The sequence below is a fragment of the Neocloeon triangulifer genome, unplaced genomic scaffold (genome assembly GCF_031216515.1).
Source record: "Neocloeon triangulifer isolate White Clay Creek 2 clone unplaced genomic scaffold, ASM3121651v1 ptg000012l, whole genome shotgun sequence".
Lineage (NCBI taxonomy): Eukaryota > Metazoa > Arthropoda > Insecta > Ephemeroptera > Baetidae > Neocloeon > Neocloeon triangulifer.
In genome coordinates this window covers 398,269-414,392 of record NW_026775554.1, presented here as the reverse complement: position 1 = coordinate 414,392, position 16,124 = coordinate 398,269, and the positions used below count along the sequence as shown (strand labels likewise).

Here is a 16,124-nt window from a genome sequence, read left to right as displayed (position 1 = left end):
GAGAGAACAAAGTTCACTTTTCCCTGTTGCTAGCCAGGGTTTGCTGCTTGCCTCGCATTCCAGCGCGCCCACAAAGAGCTTGTGCTGAGTCTGCTGAGCAGAGAGAAGCAAATTTTTACATTAAAACTTCGCGTCTAAGCAGATAGTGAATTGAGGATTTTTGTATTGAAAGCAACGCTCGTACCATCATAAAATATTTATTTTTATTTTAAAATGTATACATAAAAGTTCTGTTCAACTTTAAGAGTCTCGCTGGATATTTTTTTAGGTTTTGTTGGTTATTAATTGCAAATACTGCGAATAATCACCCAATTTATAAATTTAGATTTCAAAATATTCTAAAACGATTACTTGCCAATCTTGCCATTGAAATGATCCAAAAAAATGAAATGCAAGACAATAAATGAACACTTAAGTTTGACTTTTGGTGCTCTCTAAAGTCTCTGATGGCATTCATAATGATTTTATTCATCAAATAATTAATTAACAATGCCTTAAAGCCATTTCCCGTTGATAATGAGAGAATTAAGGCCAAAATTTTGAGTCAGAAAAAACGAAAACAGGCAAATTTCATCGAATTTATTCTGTTTCACGCGGATTATTGAACTTGATGGTGAAATGAGTTGGGGAGCGCGTTGGCAAAAGCCACAAAAGGAGAGAACAAAGTTCACTTTTCCCTGTTGCTAAGCAAGTTTCTGCCTCTTGTTTCGCATTCCAGAGCGCCGCACAAGCGGCTCCTGCCGAGGTTGCCACATCGAAGCAGAGAAGCGACCAATCAGATCGTCGCTCGCCCCAAGCTCAGCCGAGCGTCTCGGCCAATCAGGAGCAGCGACGATCCTGACAAAACTGTGAGCACCTGCTCACCTGCTCTCTCACCCTCAGAGACGAACAACCCGCGAGCCTGCGAACACGCTCAATCCAGAGTCCTCCTCGTGTCCGTCCTTATCTCTTGCCCGTCCGAGCTGTCCATCCTCCTCTCAGCCAAAGGGTCAGTATGTTTTGGGGCCAGGGCAGTTTTCCTTGGACGTTTTATTTAGTTAATTTTAATTCTCCGGCTATCTCCAAGTGGAGAGGCCAAGCGTGACGCAAGCTTGTGAAATCAAGCTATTAAAACTTACATCGTCGGCTCTTCAGACAAAAGGCCGATGCATCGCTCCGCGGTTGAGGATGAAAGAATCACTGGATAAAACTTAATTTAAAGCGTTTTAAGAAATTTCAGTTAAAGTGGTGAACATAAAATTTGAACTCAAATTAAAAATTTTTCAATGCTCAAGAACTAAACGCTGCAACAAAAAATTTGACAACAGAATTTAAAAAATAAACTCAAAAGCGGACTGAAGCTCTTGTTGCCTGGTAAATCATTTGCAATTAAGAACATCAAGATTTATTTTGAAAGCAATGAGAAGAAATATATCATAAATTAAATAAAAGAATGAATGAGAACCTTAAATAATTAAAATTAAATACGTTCAACATCTTCATCTCTATAAGTCTAACATATTTAGTGATGACAAAGAAGGCTGAAAAAGAGAAAAAAGACTAAGAAATTAAGGTTTAAGAATTTAAAATTCAGTTATTCTCCCGAAAAGTTGGTTAAGAATTTCGTGTCTCGCGCTTTTCTTCCCTCTTAAAGGATTTGCAGTTGGTAAATTTCACGACTCGACCTTGGCCTGTGGCGAAGTGCGATGTTTTGTGCTGTTTGAAAATTAGCAAGTCTTTTCCCTGCGTCTGGTAAAGTCGGTTTTCTTTTAAATTTTAACAAAACTTAATTTAAAATCATCACTTTCCCCCGTATTTTTCTATGTCAATGACCATAAAAGCTAAAATATGCGAAAAAAGACCGAGAAATTTAGGTTTAAGAATTTAAAATTAAGTAATTTTCCCGAAAAGTTTGTTAAGAATTTCGTGTCTCGCGCTTTTCTTCCCTCTTAAAGGATTTGCAGTTGGTAAATTTCACGACTCGACCTTGGCCTGTGGCGAAGTGCGATGTTTTGTGCTGTTTGAAAATTAGCAAGTCTTTTCCCTGCGTCTGGTAAAGTCGGTTTTCTTTTAAATTTTAACAATACTAAATTTAAAATCATCACTTTCCGCCGTATTTTTCTATGTAAATGACCTTGAAAGCTAAAAAATGCGAAAAAAGACCGAGAAATTTAGGTTTAAGAATTTAAAATTAAGTAATTTTCCCGAAAAGTTTGTTAAGAATTTCATGTCTCGCGCTTTTCTACCCTCTTAATGAATTTGCAGTTGGTAAATTTCATGACTCGACCTTGGCCTGTGGCGAAGTGCGATGTTTTGTGCTGTTTGAAAATTAGCAAGTCTTTTCCCTGCGTCTGGTAAAGTCGGTTTTCTTTTAAATTTTAACAATACTAAATTTAAAATCATCACTTTCCGCCGTATTTTTCTATGTAAATGACCATGAAAGCTAAAAAATGCGAAAAAAGACCAAGAAATTTAGGTTTAAGAATTTAAAATTCAGTAATTTTCCCGAAAAGTTTGTTAAGAATTTCGTGTCTCGCGCTTTTCTTCCCTCTTAATGAATTTGCAGTTGGTAAATTTCATGACTCGACCTTGGCCTGTGGCGAAGTGCGATGTTTTGTGCTGTTTGAAAATTAGCAAGTCTTTTCCCTGCGTCTGGTAAAGTCGGTTTTCTTTTAAATTTTAACAATACTAAATTTAAAATCATCACTTTCCGCCGTATTTTTCTATGTAAATGACCTTGAAAGCTAAAAAATGCGAAAAAAGACCGAGAAATTTAGGTTTAAGAATTTAAAATTCAGCAATTTTCCCGAAAAGTTTGCTAAGAATTTCGTGTCTCGCGCTTTTCTACCCTCTTAATGAATTTGCAGTTGGTAAATTTCATGACTCGACCTTGGCCTGTGGCGAAGTGCGATGTTTTGTGCTGTTTGAAAATTAGCAAGTCTTTTCCCTGCGTCTGGTAAAGTCGGTTTTCTTTTATATTTTAACAATACTAAATTTAAAATCATCACTTTCCTTCGTATTTTTCTATGTCAATGACCATAAAAGCTAAAATATGCGAAAAAAGACCAAGAAATTTAGGTTTAAGAATTTAAAATTCAGTAATTTTCCCGAAAAGTTTGCAAAGAATTTCGTGTCTCGCGCTTTTCTTCCCTCTTAAAGGATTTGCAGTTGGTAAATTTCATGACTCGACCTTGGCCTGTGGCGAAGTGCGATGTTTTGTCCTGTTTGGAAATTAGCAAGTCTTTTCCCTGCGTCTGGTAAAGTCGAATTTTAACAATACTAAATTTAAAATCATCACTTTCCGCCGTATTTTTCTATGTCAATGACCATAAACGCTAAAATATGCGAAAAAAGACCGAGAAATTTAGGTTTAAGAATTTAAAATTAAGTAATTTTCCCGAAAAGTTTGTTAAGAATTTCGTGTCTCGCGCTTTTCTACCCTCTTAATGAATTTGCAGTTGGTAAATTTCATGACTCGACCTTGGCCTGTGGCGAAGTGCGATGTTTTGTGCTGTTTGAAAATTAGCAAGTCTTTTCCCTGCGTCTGGTAAAGTCGGTTTTCTTTTAAATTTTAACAATACTAAATTTAAAATCATCACTTTCCGCCGTATTTTTCTATGTAAATGACCATGAAAGCTAAAAAATGCGAAAAAAGACCAAGAAATTTAGGTTTAAGAATTTAAAATTCAGTAATTTTCCCGAAAAGTTTGTTAAGAATTTCGTGTCTCGCGCTTTTCTTCCCTCTTAATGAATTTGCAGTTGGTAAATTTCATGACTCGACCTTGGCCTGTGGCGAAGTGCGATGTTTTGTGCTGTTTGAAAATTAGCAAGTCTTTTCCCTGCGTCTGGTAAAGTCGGTTTTCTTTTAAATTTTAACAATACTAAATTTAAAATCATCACTTTCCGCCGTATTTTTCTATGTAAATGACCATGAAAGCTAAAAAATGCGAAAAAAGACCAAGAAATTTAGGTTTAAGAATTTAAAATTCAGTAATTTTCCCGAAAAGTTTGTTAAGAATTTCGTGTCTCGCGCTTTTCTTCCCTCTTAATGAATTTGCAGTTGGTAAATTTCATGACTCGACCTTGGCCTGTGGCGAAGTGCGATGTTTTGTGCTGTTTGAAAATTAGCAAGTCTTTTCCCTGCGTCTGGTAAAGTCGGTTTTCTTTTAAATTTTAACAATACTAAATTTAAAATCATCACTTTCCGCCGTATTTTTCTATGTAAATGACCTTGAAAGCTAAAAAATGCGAAAAAAGACCGAGAAATTTAGGTTTAAGAATTTAAAATTAAGTAATTTTCCCGAAAAGTTTGTTAAGAATTTCGTGTCTCGCGCTTTTCTACCCTCTTAATGAATTTGCAGTTGGTAAATTTCATGACTCGACCTTGGCCTGTGGCGAAGTGCGATGTTTTGTGCTGTTTGAAAATTAGCAAGTCTTTTCCCTGCGTCTGGTAAAGTCGGTTTTCTTTTAAATTTTAACAATACTAAATTTAAAATCATCACTTTCCGCCGTATTTTTCTATGTAAATGACCATGAAAGCTAAAAAATGCGAAAAAAGACCAAGAAATTTAGGTTTAAGAATTTAAAATTCAGTAATTTTCCCGAAAAGTTTGTTAAGAATTTCGTGTCTCGCGCTTTTCTTCCCTCTTAATGAATTTGCAGTTGGTAAATTTCATGACTCGACCTTGGCCTGTGGCGAAGTGCGATGTTTTGTGCTGTTTGAAAATTAGCAAGTCTTTTCCCTGCGTCTGGTAAAGTCGGTTTTCTTTTAAATTTTAACAATACTAAATTTAAAATCATCACTTTCCGCCGTATTTTTCTATGTAAATGACCATGAAAGCTAAAAAATGCGAAAAAAGACCAAGAAATTTAGGTTTAAGAATTTAAAATTCAGTAATTTTCCCGAAAAGTTTGTTAAGAATTTCGTGTCTCGCGCTTTTCTTCCCTCTTAATGAATTTGCAGTTGGTAAATTTCATGACTCGACCTTGGCCTGTGGCGAAGTGCGATGTTTTGTGCTGTTTGAAAATTAGCAAGTCTTTTCCCTGCGTCTGGTAAAGTCGGTTTTCTTTTAAATTTTAACAATACTAAATTTAAAATCATCACTTTCCGCCGTATTTTTCTATGTAAATGACCTTGAAAGCTAAAAAATGCGAAAAAAGACCGAGAAATTTAGGTTTAAGAATTTAAAATTCAGCAATTTTCCCGAAAAGTTTGCTAAGAATTTCGTGTCTCGCGCTTTTCTACCCTCTTAATGAATTTGCAGTTGGTAAATTTCATGACTCGACCTTGGCCTGTGGCGAAGTGCGATGTTTTGTGCTGTTTGAAAATTAGCAAGTCTTTTCCCTGCGTCTGGTAAAGTCGGTTTTCTTTTATATTTTAACAATACTAAATTTAAAATCATCACTTTCCTTCGTATTTTTCTATGTCAATGACCATAAAAGCTAAAATATGCGAAAAAAGACCAAGAAATTTAGGTTTAAGAATTTAAAATTCAGTAATTTTCCCGAAAAGTTTGCAAAGAATTTCGTGTCTCGCGCTTTTCTTCCCTCTTAAAGGATTTGCAGTTGGTAAATTTCATGACTCGACCTTGGCCTGTGGCGAAGTGCGATGTTTTGTCCTGTTTGGAAATTAGCAAGTCTTTTCCCTGCGTCTGGTAAAGTCGAATTTTAACAATACTAAATTTAAAATCATCACTTTCCGCCGTATTTTTCTATGTCAATGACCATAAACGCTAAAATATGCGAAAAAAGACCGAGAAATTTAGGTTTAAGAATTTAAAATTAAGTAATTTTCCCGAAAAGTTTGTTAAGAATTTCGTGTCTCGCGCTTTTCTACCCTCTTAATGAATTTGCAGTTGGTAAATTTCATGACTCGACCTTGGCCTGTGGCGAAGTGCGATGTTTTGTGCTGTTTGAAAATTAGCAAGTCTTTTCCCTGCGTCTGGTAAAGTCGGTTTTCTTTTAAATTTTAACAATACTAAATTTAAAATCATCACTTTCCGCCGTATTTTTCTATGTCAATGACCTTGAAAGCTAAAAAATGCGAAAAAAGACCGAGAAATTTAGGTTTAAGAATTTAAAATTCAGTAATTTTCCCGAAAAGTTTGTTAAGAATTTCGTGTCTCGCGCTTTTCTTCCCTCTTAAAGGATTTGCAGTTGGTAAATTTCACGACTCGACCTTGGCCTGTGGCGAAGTGCGATGTTTTGTCCTGTTTGGAAATTAGCAAGTCTTTTCCCTGCGTCTGGTAAAGTCGAATTTTAACAATACTAAATTTAAAATCATCACTTTCCGCCGTATTTTTCTATGTCAATGACCATGAAAGCTAAAATATGCGAAAAAAGACCAAGAAATTTAGGTTTAAGAATTTAAAATTCAGTAATTTTCCCGAAAAGTTTGCAAAGAATTTCGTGTCTCGCGCTTTTCTTCCCTCTTAATGAATTTGCAGTTGGTAAATTTCACGACTCGACCTTGGCCTGTGGCGAAGTGCGATGTTTTGTGCTGTTTGAAAATTAGCAAGTCATTTCCCTGCGTCTGGTAAAGTCGGTTTTCTTTTAAATTTTAACAAAAATTAATTTAAAATCATCACTTTCCGCCGTATTTTTCTATGTAAATGACCATGAAAGCTAAAAAATGCGAAAAAAGACCGAGAAATTTAGGTTTAAGAATTTAAAATTCAGTAATTTTCCCGAAAAAATTGTTAAGAATTTCGTGTCTCGCGCTTTTCTTCCCTCTTAATGAATTTGCAGTTGGTAAATTTCATGACTCGACCTTGGCCTGTGGCGAAGTGCGATGTTTTGTGCTGTTTGAAAATTAGCAAGTCTTTTCCCTGCGTCTGGTAAAGTCGGTTTTCTTTTAAATTTTAACAATACTAAATTTAAAATCATCACTTTCCGCCGTATTTTTCTATGTAAATGACCATGAAAGCTAAAAAATGCGAAAAAAGACCGAGAAATTTAGGTTTAAAAATTTAAAATTCAGTAATTTTCCCGAAAAGTTGGTTAAGAATTTCGTGTCTCGCGCTTATCTTCCCTCTTAAAGGATTTGCAGCTGTCAAATTTCACGACTCGACCATGGCCTGTGGCGAAGTGCGATGTTTTGTGCTGTTTGAAAAAGTAGAAACTCTTTTCCCTGCGTCTGGTAAAGTCGGTTTTCTTTTAAATTTTAACAATACTAAATTTACAAGCATTACATGCTTGCGAGTGTACTCGCTACTGGATCTAACCCCACAGTTGGATCGAACCCTACAATTGGATCGTACACTTTTGCAGGTCCGAACTCTTTTAAAATTTGAATCGTGACCGTACACACTATAGGTCCAGATCGTTGCAAAAGTTGCTTTTCTGATCAAAACATTTGTTTGGATGTCAGCTGGCGTACGGAACGAAATTCTGTATTTTTGTTAGCAAAAACCTACCATTTTATAATACCCTAAAAATTTGTTGTAGGTTTTTGCTAACAAAAATACAGAATTTCGTTCCGTACGCCAGCTGACATCCAAACAAATGTTTTGATCAGAAAAGCAACTTTTGCAACGATCTGGACCTATAGTGTGTACGATCACGATTCAAATTTTAAAAGAGTTCGGACCTGCAAAAGTGTACAATCCAATTGTAGGGTTCGATCCAACTGTGGGGTTAGATCCAGTAGCGAGTACACTCGCAAGCATGTAATGCTTGTTCAGACCAAAATATAAGTTTAAGCAGCGTTGCGAAATCGTAGCGTACTCGCAACCACATTGGGTTATTCTGTGCATGTTCACTTGGTATACTTTGAACGGTACGAAACGCGGAATCGTGTATCATAGGAATATTTTCGTTCTCGGAAGTTTAAGTAAAATTCTTCCTGGTGGTGGTGCCGGTTTTCCAACAATCGATTTTTTTCGCTCTCAAATAAATTGTTTTCAACAACTTGATTCCAACAATGTGGTGCAACAATTGGACAAAGAAACTACGATAATAAAAAAACTGAGCGAAGAAGAAAATTATGATACGAGCACACATATAAATACGTTTAATTTTTTTTTATTGAAAATCGAATATAAAAATGAAGGAGTTTTTTTTTATAAAATAACCACAATGAATTGTTTGTTTTGAGTACCTTAGTTCCAGTTTGATCACTGGTGCAAGGGTTGACGAAAGGGCGGCGCAGCCGCCCTTTCGTCAACCCTTTGGTCGTTCAGTGTCTTGGGTCTCATGGTGCAAAAATTCCCTGATGTGGATGTAATTTTTTGTATTTTTTAATTGAAAACTAATTTAGTCAAGTCACGTGAGCTGGGAATTTCACCTTTCCAAAGTGCGGAAAATGAATATTTAAATTTTATAAATGATAATAAATTTGAATAATTATAATTTTTTTTTTAATAATTTTGAATTATAGAATGTCAGGAGAAGCCATTTTCCGCGTCAAATTCAATTTCCGTTGCTGAAATCCACCTCGGGAATGAATAACGAACGTCATCCGATCGTCCGAACAGCTTTCCGACGACGCAACTCAATTATACAAAGAAAATCTTTAAAAAACCGGTTTTGACTCCGGTGACCTCGAAATTGACCTCGGATTTGAGTCGGGCGCCGAAAACCACCCTGGAAACCCAAATTTCAACGAGCCAGATCGAAAAAAGCAGGTTTTTCTCATGAAAGCAGCACGCGCGACAAAGCGGCCGCTCTCGTCGAGTGAAAAAATGCAATTTTTGAAATTTTTTCTTGACTTTCCGGGTTAAAATAAATCGGCGTTTGGACGTAACTATAGGTTTTGGCACACGCCGCGGCCGAATCCGCGCTCAAAATCAACCTGCGACCTTCGAAAAGGGTAGAACCTGAGCTCAGGGTGCCCAAAAGGTGGGAAGGGTGACCCTGAGCGCGGATCTGACGCCGGATTATTGACGGGCGCACGCGAATTAGTCAAGGACGAAATTTTCACGCATTTTCATCAAAGGGCGAAATTAAATGGTCGGGCGGCCGCGATTGAGAAAATCAGGCGGCCGCAGGTAGTCGAGCGGAAAATAAATTTCGATTTTTGAAAATTCGCAGCTCGGCCGCTATGAAAGGTAGCGATTTGAAATTTTAGACCTAGGTAGAACGGCCACTTTTCTAAATGTTCCGACGGAAAAAACCCCGATTTCTGACCCGATTGACCCTGAAAAAATTCGCCAAAAACGCAACCTTTGAAACCTTTTTTATTTTTTCCTGGCTTACCCTGAGAATCGCCCCACACTCGGACAGATGTTGCCGGGCTAATTTTTCGCGAGGAATCCGAAAATGCGCGAATTTTTGACCTACGACCTTCCGAAGGTGGTCAGGGTGACCCGAAAAGGTACTCAGGGTGGACCTGGAATTTTTTCGACGCCGGATTCGGGGTCAGCGGGGGGGTTTTCCATGCGGAGAGGAGAAATTCAAGGTTTTCGGCCGTTTTCTATTTTATTTTGGCGATTCATGGTTTTCGCGATTTGCTCGAAAACGACGTGTTTTAAATTTCTGAAAATTTAATCATAACCTAATTCGGGGTCGGGGAGTCTAAAAATCGATGAAAAAAAAATATCGTGTGGTTTGTTTTCGAGAAATCAAATCTTGAAAATTTAAAACCGGTTTTTCTCCCGGAAATAACCGGTTTTTGCCGGTTTTGACCGGTTTTTCGGGCTCGCGGGGGTCGGTTTAGGGGGGGTAGGCGAAGTTTGGGCGCGATCGAGACAGTTTGATTTTGCAAGAATTTCCGACTTTGGCCGCCCGTGGTGGCCGCCGGTTTGCGAAATCGAGGCTAAAAAAAAACATGGCCAAAAAATTTTCCAGTTTTGCATATTGGAGATTTTTTTGGTTCCTTAAGTAAGACAGTTGGCAAAAGGCAATAGTATACTAATTATGATGAACAAGCATTTCATGCTTGCGAGTGTACTCGCAACTGGATCTAACCCCACAGTTGGATCGAACCCTACAATTGGATCGTACACTTTTGCAGGTCCGAACTCTTTTAAAATTTGAATCGTGATCGTACACACTATAGGTCCAGATCGTTGCAAAAGTTGCTTTTCTGATCAAAACATTTGTTTGGATGTCGGCTGGCGTGCGGAACGAAATTCTGTATTTTTGTTAGCAAAAACCTATAACCATTTTATAATACCGTCAAAATTTGTGGTAGGTTTTTGCTAACAAAAATACAGAATTTCGTTCCGCACGCCAGCCGACATCCAAACAAATGTTTTGATCAGAAAAGCAACTTTTGCAACGATCTGGACCTATAGTGTGTACGATCACGATTCAAATTTTAAAAGAGTTCGGACCTGCAAAAGTGTACGATCCAATTGTAGGGTTCGATCCAACTGTGGGGTTAGATCCAGTTGCGAGTACACTCGCAAGCATGAAATGCTTGTTCAGACCAAAATATAAGTTTAAGCAGCGTTGCGAAATCGTAGCGTACTCGCAACCAAATTGGGTTCTGTGCAAAAAACTCTGTGCTCACTTGGTATACTTTGAACAGTACGAAACGCGGAATCGTGTATCATAGGAATATTTTCGTCCTCGGAAGTTTAAGTAAAATTCTTCCTGGTGGTGTTGCCGGTTTGTCCAACAATCGATTTTTTTCTCTCTCAAATAAATTGTTTTCAACAACTTGATTCCAACAATGTGGTGCAACAATTGGACAAAGAAACTACAAAAATAAAGAAACTGAGCGAAGACGAAAATTATGATACGAGCACATATAAATACGTTTTATTTTTTTTATTGAAAATCGAATATAAAAATGAAGGAGTTTTTTATTTTTATAAAATAACCACAATGAATTGTTTGTTTTGAGTACCTTAGTTCCAGTTAGATCACTGGTGCAAGGGTTGACGAAAGGGCGGCTGCGCCGCCTGCGCCGCCCTTTCGTCAACCCTTTGGTCGTTCAGTGTCTTGGGTCTCATGGTGCAGAAATTCCCTGATGTGGATGTAATTTTTTGTATTTTCTAATTGAAAACTAATTTAGTCAAGTCACGTGAGCTGGGAATTTCACCTTTCCAATGTGGGGAAAATGAATTTTGAAATTTTATAAATGATAATAAATTTGAATATTTATAATTTTTTTTTAATACTTTTGAATTATAAAATGTCATGAGAAACCATTATCCACGTCAAATTCAATTTCCGTTGCTGAAATCCACCTCGGGAATGAATTACGAACGTCATCCAATCGTCCGAACAGCTTTCCGAGGACGGAATTCAATTATGCGAGGAAAATCTTAAAAAACTGGTTTTGACCCTGGTGATCTCAAAGGGTGACCTTGAGCACAAAATTGACCTCGGATTCGGGTCGGGCGCCAAAAACCACCCTGGAAACCCAAATTTCAGCGAGCCAGAGTGAGCCGAACGAAATTCGCGTGTTTTTCATATGAGAGGCGGCACGCGCGACAAAGCGACCGGCTCCGCACTCGCCGAGCGAAAAAATGCATTTTTTGAAAAAATTTCTCCGATTTTCGGGCCGATTTTAATCGGCGTTTGGACGATTATAAGGGTTTTGGTACACGCCGCGGCCGAATCCGCGCTCAAAATCGACCTGCGACCTTCGGAAAGGGTTGAACCTGAGCTCAGGGTGCCCAAAAGGTGGGAAGGGCGACCCTGAGCGCGGATCTGACGCCGGAATCGTGACGGGCGCACGCGAATTAGTCTAGGACGATATTTCCACGCATTTTCATCAAAGGGCTGAATTAAACGGCGGGGCGGCCACGAGCGAGAAAATCAGGCGGCCGCAGGTACTCGAGCGGAAAATAAATTTCAATTTTTGAAAATTCGCAGCTCGGCCGCTATCAGAGGTAGCGATCTGAAATTTTAAACCCGCGTAGAACGGCCACTTTTTTAAATGTTGCGACGAAAAAAACCCCGATTTTCGGCCCGATTGACCCTGAAAAAATTCGCCGAAAACCCGACCTTTGCGATTTTCTTTATTTTTTCAGGGCTTACCCTGAGGATCGCCCCAAATTCGAAGATAGCCATTCTTCGCGATTTTTCACGAGGAATCGGAAAATGTGCGAGTTTTTGCCCTACGACCTGCGGAAGGTGGTCAGGTTGACCCTGAAATCGCTCAGGGCGGTCCTGGAATTTTTTCGACCTCGGATTCGGGGTCGGGCCGCGGACTTTCCATAAGGAAGTGAACTCGGTTTTTTCGATTTTGGCCGCGTTTTTTTTTAAATCGCGATTTATCGTTTTTGCGATTTGCTCGAAAACGACGTGTTTTAAATTTCTGAAAATTTAATCAGAGACCAATTCGAGGTCGAGGATTCCGAAAATCGACGAAAAAAAAATATCGTGTGGTTCGTTTTTGAGATATTTAATTTTTTAAATTTTGAAACCGGTTTTTCTCCCGGAAATAACCGGTTTTCATGTAAATTTACCGGTTTTTCGGATTCGCGAGGGTCGATTTAGGGGGGGTGGGCGAAGTTTCGGCGAGATTAGGACAGTTTGAAAATTGAAGAATTTCCGACTTTGGCCGCCCGTGGTGGCCGCCGGTTTGCGAAATCGGGGATGAAAAAAAACATGGCCAAAAAATTTTCCAGTTTTGCGTATATGAGAATTTTTTGGTTCCTTAAGTAAGACAGTTGGCAAAAGGCAATGCTGTATTAATTATGATGGACAAGCATTACATGCTTGCGAGTGTACTCGCCACTGGATCTAACCCCACAGTTGGATCGAACCCTGCAATTGGATCGTACACTTTTGCAGGTCCGAACTCTTTTAAAATTTGAATCGTGATCGTACACACTACAGGTCCAGATCGTTGCAAAAGTTGCTTTTCTGATCAAAACATTTGTTTGAATGTCGGCTGGCGTGCGGAACGAAATTCTGTATTTTTGTTAGCAAAAACCTACCACAAATTTTGACGGTATTATAAAATGGTAGGTTTTTGCTTACAAAAAATACAGAATTTCGTTCCGCACGCCAGCCGACATTCAAACAAATGTTTTGATCAGAAAAGCAACTTTTGCAACGATCTGGACCTGTAGTGTGTACGATCACGATTCAAATTTTAAAAGAGTTCGGACCTGCAAAAGTGTACGATCCAATTGCAGGGTTCGATCCAACTGTGGGGTTAGATCCAGTGGCGAGTACACTCGCAAGCATGTAATGCTTGTTCAGACCAAAATATAAGTTTAAGCAGCGTTGCGAAATCGTAGCGTACTCGAAACCAAATTGGGTTCTGTGCAAAAAACTCTGTGTTCACTTGGTATACTTTGAACGGTACGTAACTCGGAATCGTCTATCTTAGGAATATTTCGTTCTCCGAAGTTTAAGTAAAATTCTTCCTGGTGGTGGTGCCGGTTTGTCCAACAATCGATTTTTTTCGCTCTCAAATAAATTGTTCTCAACAACTTAATTCCAACAATGTGGTGCAACAATTGGACAAAGAAACTACAATAATAGAAAAACTGAGCGAAGAGGAAAATTATGATACGAGCACATATAAAGACGATTTTTTTTTTTTTTTTTTTATTGAAAATCGTATATAAAAATGAATGTTCTCATGGAGTTTTTTTTTTTTTTTTTTTTTATAAAATAACCACAATGAATTGTTTGGTTTGAGTACCTTAGTTCCGGTTCGATCACTGGCGCAAGGGTTGACGAAAGGGCGGCTGCGCCGCCCTTTCGTCAACCCTTGGGTCGTGCAGTGTCTTGGTTCGACATCTGGTGCTGGTTCTCATGGTGCAAAAATTTCCTGATGTGGAAGGATATTTTTTTGTATTTTTCTAATTGAAAATTAATTTAGTCAGGTCACATGATGTTTGAATTTCACCTTTTCAATGTGGGGAAAATGAATTTTGAAATTTTATAAATGATAAAATTTGAAAATAAAATTAAATATTAATTATAAAATGTCATAAGAAACCATTTTCCGCGTCATATTCGATTTCCGTTCCACCTCGGGAATGAATTACAAACGTCATCCGATCGTCCGAACAGCTTTCCGACGACGCAACTCAATTATACAAAGAAAATCTTTAAAAAACCGGTTTTGACCCCGGTGACCTCGAACGGTCACCTTGACCTCGAAATTGACCTCGGATTTGGGTCGGGCGCCGAAAACCACCCGGGGAACCCAAATTTCAGCGAGCCAGATCGAAAAAAGCAGGTTTTTCTCATAACAGCAGCACGCGCGACAAAGCGGTCCGCTGCGCACTCGCCGAGCGAAAAAATGCAATTTTTGAAAAAATCTCTCCAATTTCCGGGCCGATTTTAATCGGCGTTTGGACGATTTAAAGGGTTTTGGCACACGCCGCGGCCGAATCCGCGCTCAAAATCGACCTGCGACCTTCGGAAAGGGTAGAACCTGACCTCAGGGTGCCCAAAAGGTGGGAAGGGTGACCCTGAGCGCGGATCTGACGCCGGATTATTGACGGGCGCACGCGAATTAGTCAAGGACGAAATTTTCACGCATTATCATCAAAGGGCGAAATTAAACGGTCTGGCGGCCGCGATTGAGAAAATCAGGCGGCCGCAGGTTGTCGAGCGGAAAATAAATTTCGATTTTTGAAAATTCGCAGCTCGGCCGCTATGAAAGGTAGCGATTTGAAATTTTAGACCTAGGTAGAACGGCCACTTTTCTAAATGTTCCGACGGAAAAAACCCCGATTTTCGTCCCGATTGACCCTGAAAAAATTCGCCGAAAACGCCACCTTTGAAACCTTTTTTATTTTTTCCTGGCTTACCCTGAGAATCGCCCCAAACTCGGACAGATGTTGCCGGGCTAATTTTTCGCGAGGAATCCGAAAATGCGCGAATTTTTGACCTACGACCTTCCGAAGATGGTCAGGGTGACCCAAAAAGGTACTCAGGGTGGTCCTGGAATTTTTTCGACGCCCGATTCGGGGTCAGCGGGGGGGTTTTCCATACGGAGAGGAGAAATTCAAGGTTTTCGGCCGTTTTCTATTTTATTTTTGCGATTCATGGTTTTCGCGATTTGCTCGAAAACGACGTGTTTTAAATTTCTGAAAATTTAATCATAACCTAATTCGGGGTCGGGGAGTCTAAAAATCGATGAAAAAAAAATATCGTATGGTTTGTTTTCGAGATATTTAATTTTTAAAATTTAAAACCGGTTTTTCTCCCGGAAATAACCGGTTTTTGCCAGTTTTGACCGGTTTTTCGGGCTCGCGGGGGTCGGTTTAGGGGGGGTAGGCGAAGTTTGGGCGCGATCGAGACAGTTTGATTTTGCAAGAATTTCCGACTTTGGCCGCCCGTGGTGGCCGCCGGTTTGCGAAATCGAGGCTGAAAAAAAACACGGCCAAAAAATATTCGCGTTTTGCATGTTGGAGATTTTTTTCGTCCCTTAAGTCGAGCATTTGGCATTTTACGTTATCGTATTAATTACTATTAAAAAATCATCACTTTCCGCCGTATTTTTCTATGTTGTTGCCAAGAAAGCTGAAAAATAAGAAAAAAAAACAAGAAATTTTGGTTTAAGAATTTAAAATTCAGTAATTTTCCCGAAAAGTTTGCTAAGAATTTCGTGTCTCGCGCTTTTCTTCCCTCTTAAAGGATTTGCAGCTGTCAAATTTCACGACTCGACCTTGGCCTGTGGCGAAGTGCGATGTTTTGTGCTGTTTGAAAATTAGCAAGTCTTTTCCCTGCGTCTGGTAAAGTCGGTTTTCTTTTAAATTTTAACAATACTAAATTTAAAATCATCACTTTCCGCCGTATTTTTCTATGTAAATGACCATAAAAGATAAAATATGCGAAAAAAGACCAAGAAATTTAGGTTTAAGAATTTAAAATTCAGTAATTTTCCCGAAAAGTTTGCTAAGAATTTCGTGTCTCGCGCTTTTCTTCCCTCTTAAAGGATTTGCAGTTGGTAAATTTCATGACTCGACCTTGGCCTGTGGCGAAGTGCGATGTTTTGTGCTGTTTGAAAAAGTAGAAACTCTTTTCCCTGCGTCTGGTAAAGTCGGTTTTCTTCTTAATTTTAACAATACTAAATTTAAAATCATCACTTGCCGCCGTATTTTTCTATGTAAATGACCATACAAGCTAAAAAATGCGAAAAAAGACAAAGAAATTAAGGTTTAAGAATTTAAAATTCAGTAATTTTCCCGAAAAGTTGGTTAAGAATTTCGTGTCTCGCGCTTTTCTTCCCTCTTAAAGGATTTGCAGCTGTCAAATTTCACGACTCGACCTTGGCCTGT

General features: G+C 38.8%; 1 long non-coding RNA gene across 17 annotated transcripts in view; it reads left to right on the top strand.

The window, feature by feature from the left end:
* LOC132198034 (uncharacterized) overlaps positions 1-16,124 on the top strand; it is a 29,582-nt gene that overhangs the window by 4,233 nt on the left and 9,225 nt on the right. The window contains exon 1 of one of the 17 annotated variants that reach the window (XR_009441937.1): positions 904-988. The exons of the other annotated variants lie outside the window; for them this stretch is intronic. This is a non-coding gene — a long non-coding RNA (uncharacterized LOC132198034). Of the gene's footprint in view, positions 1-903; positions 989-16,124 lie in introns of those variants that run through there. 17 annotated transcript variants of the gene reach the window in all.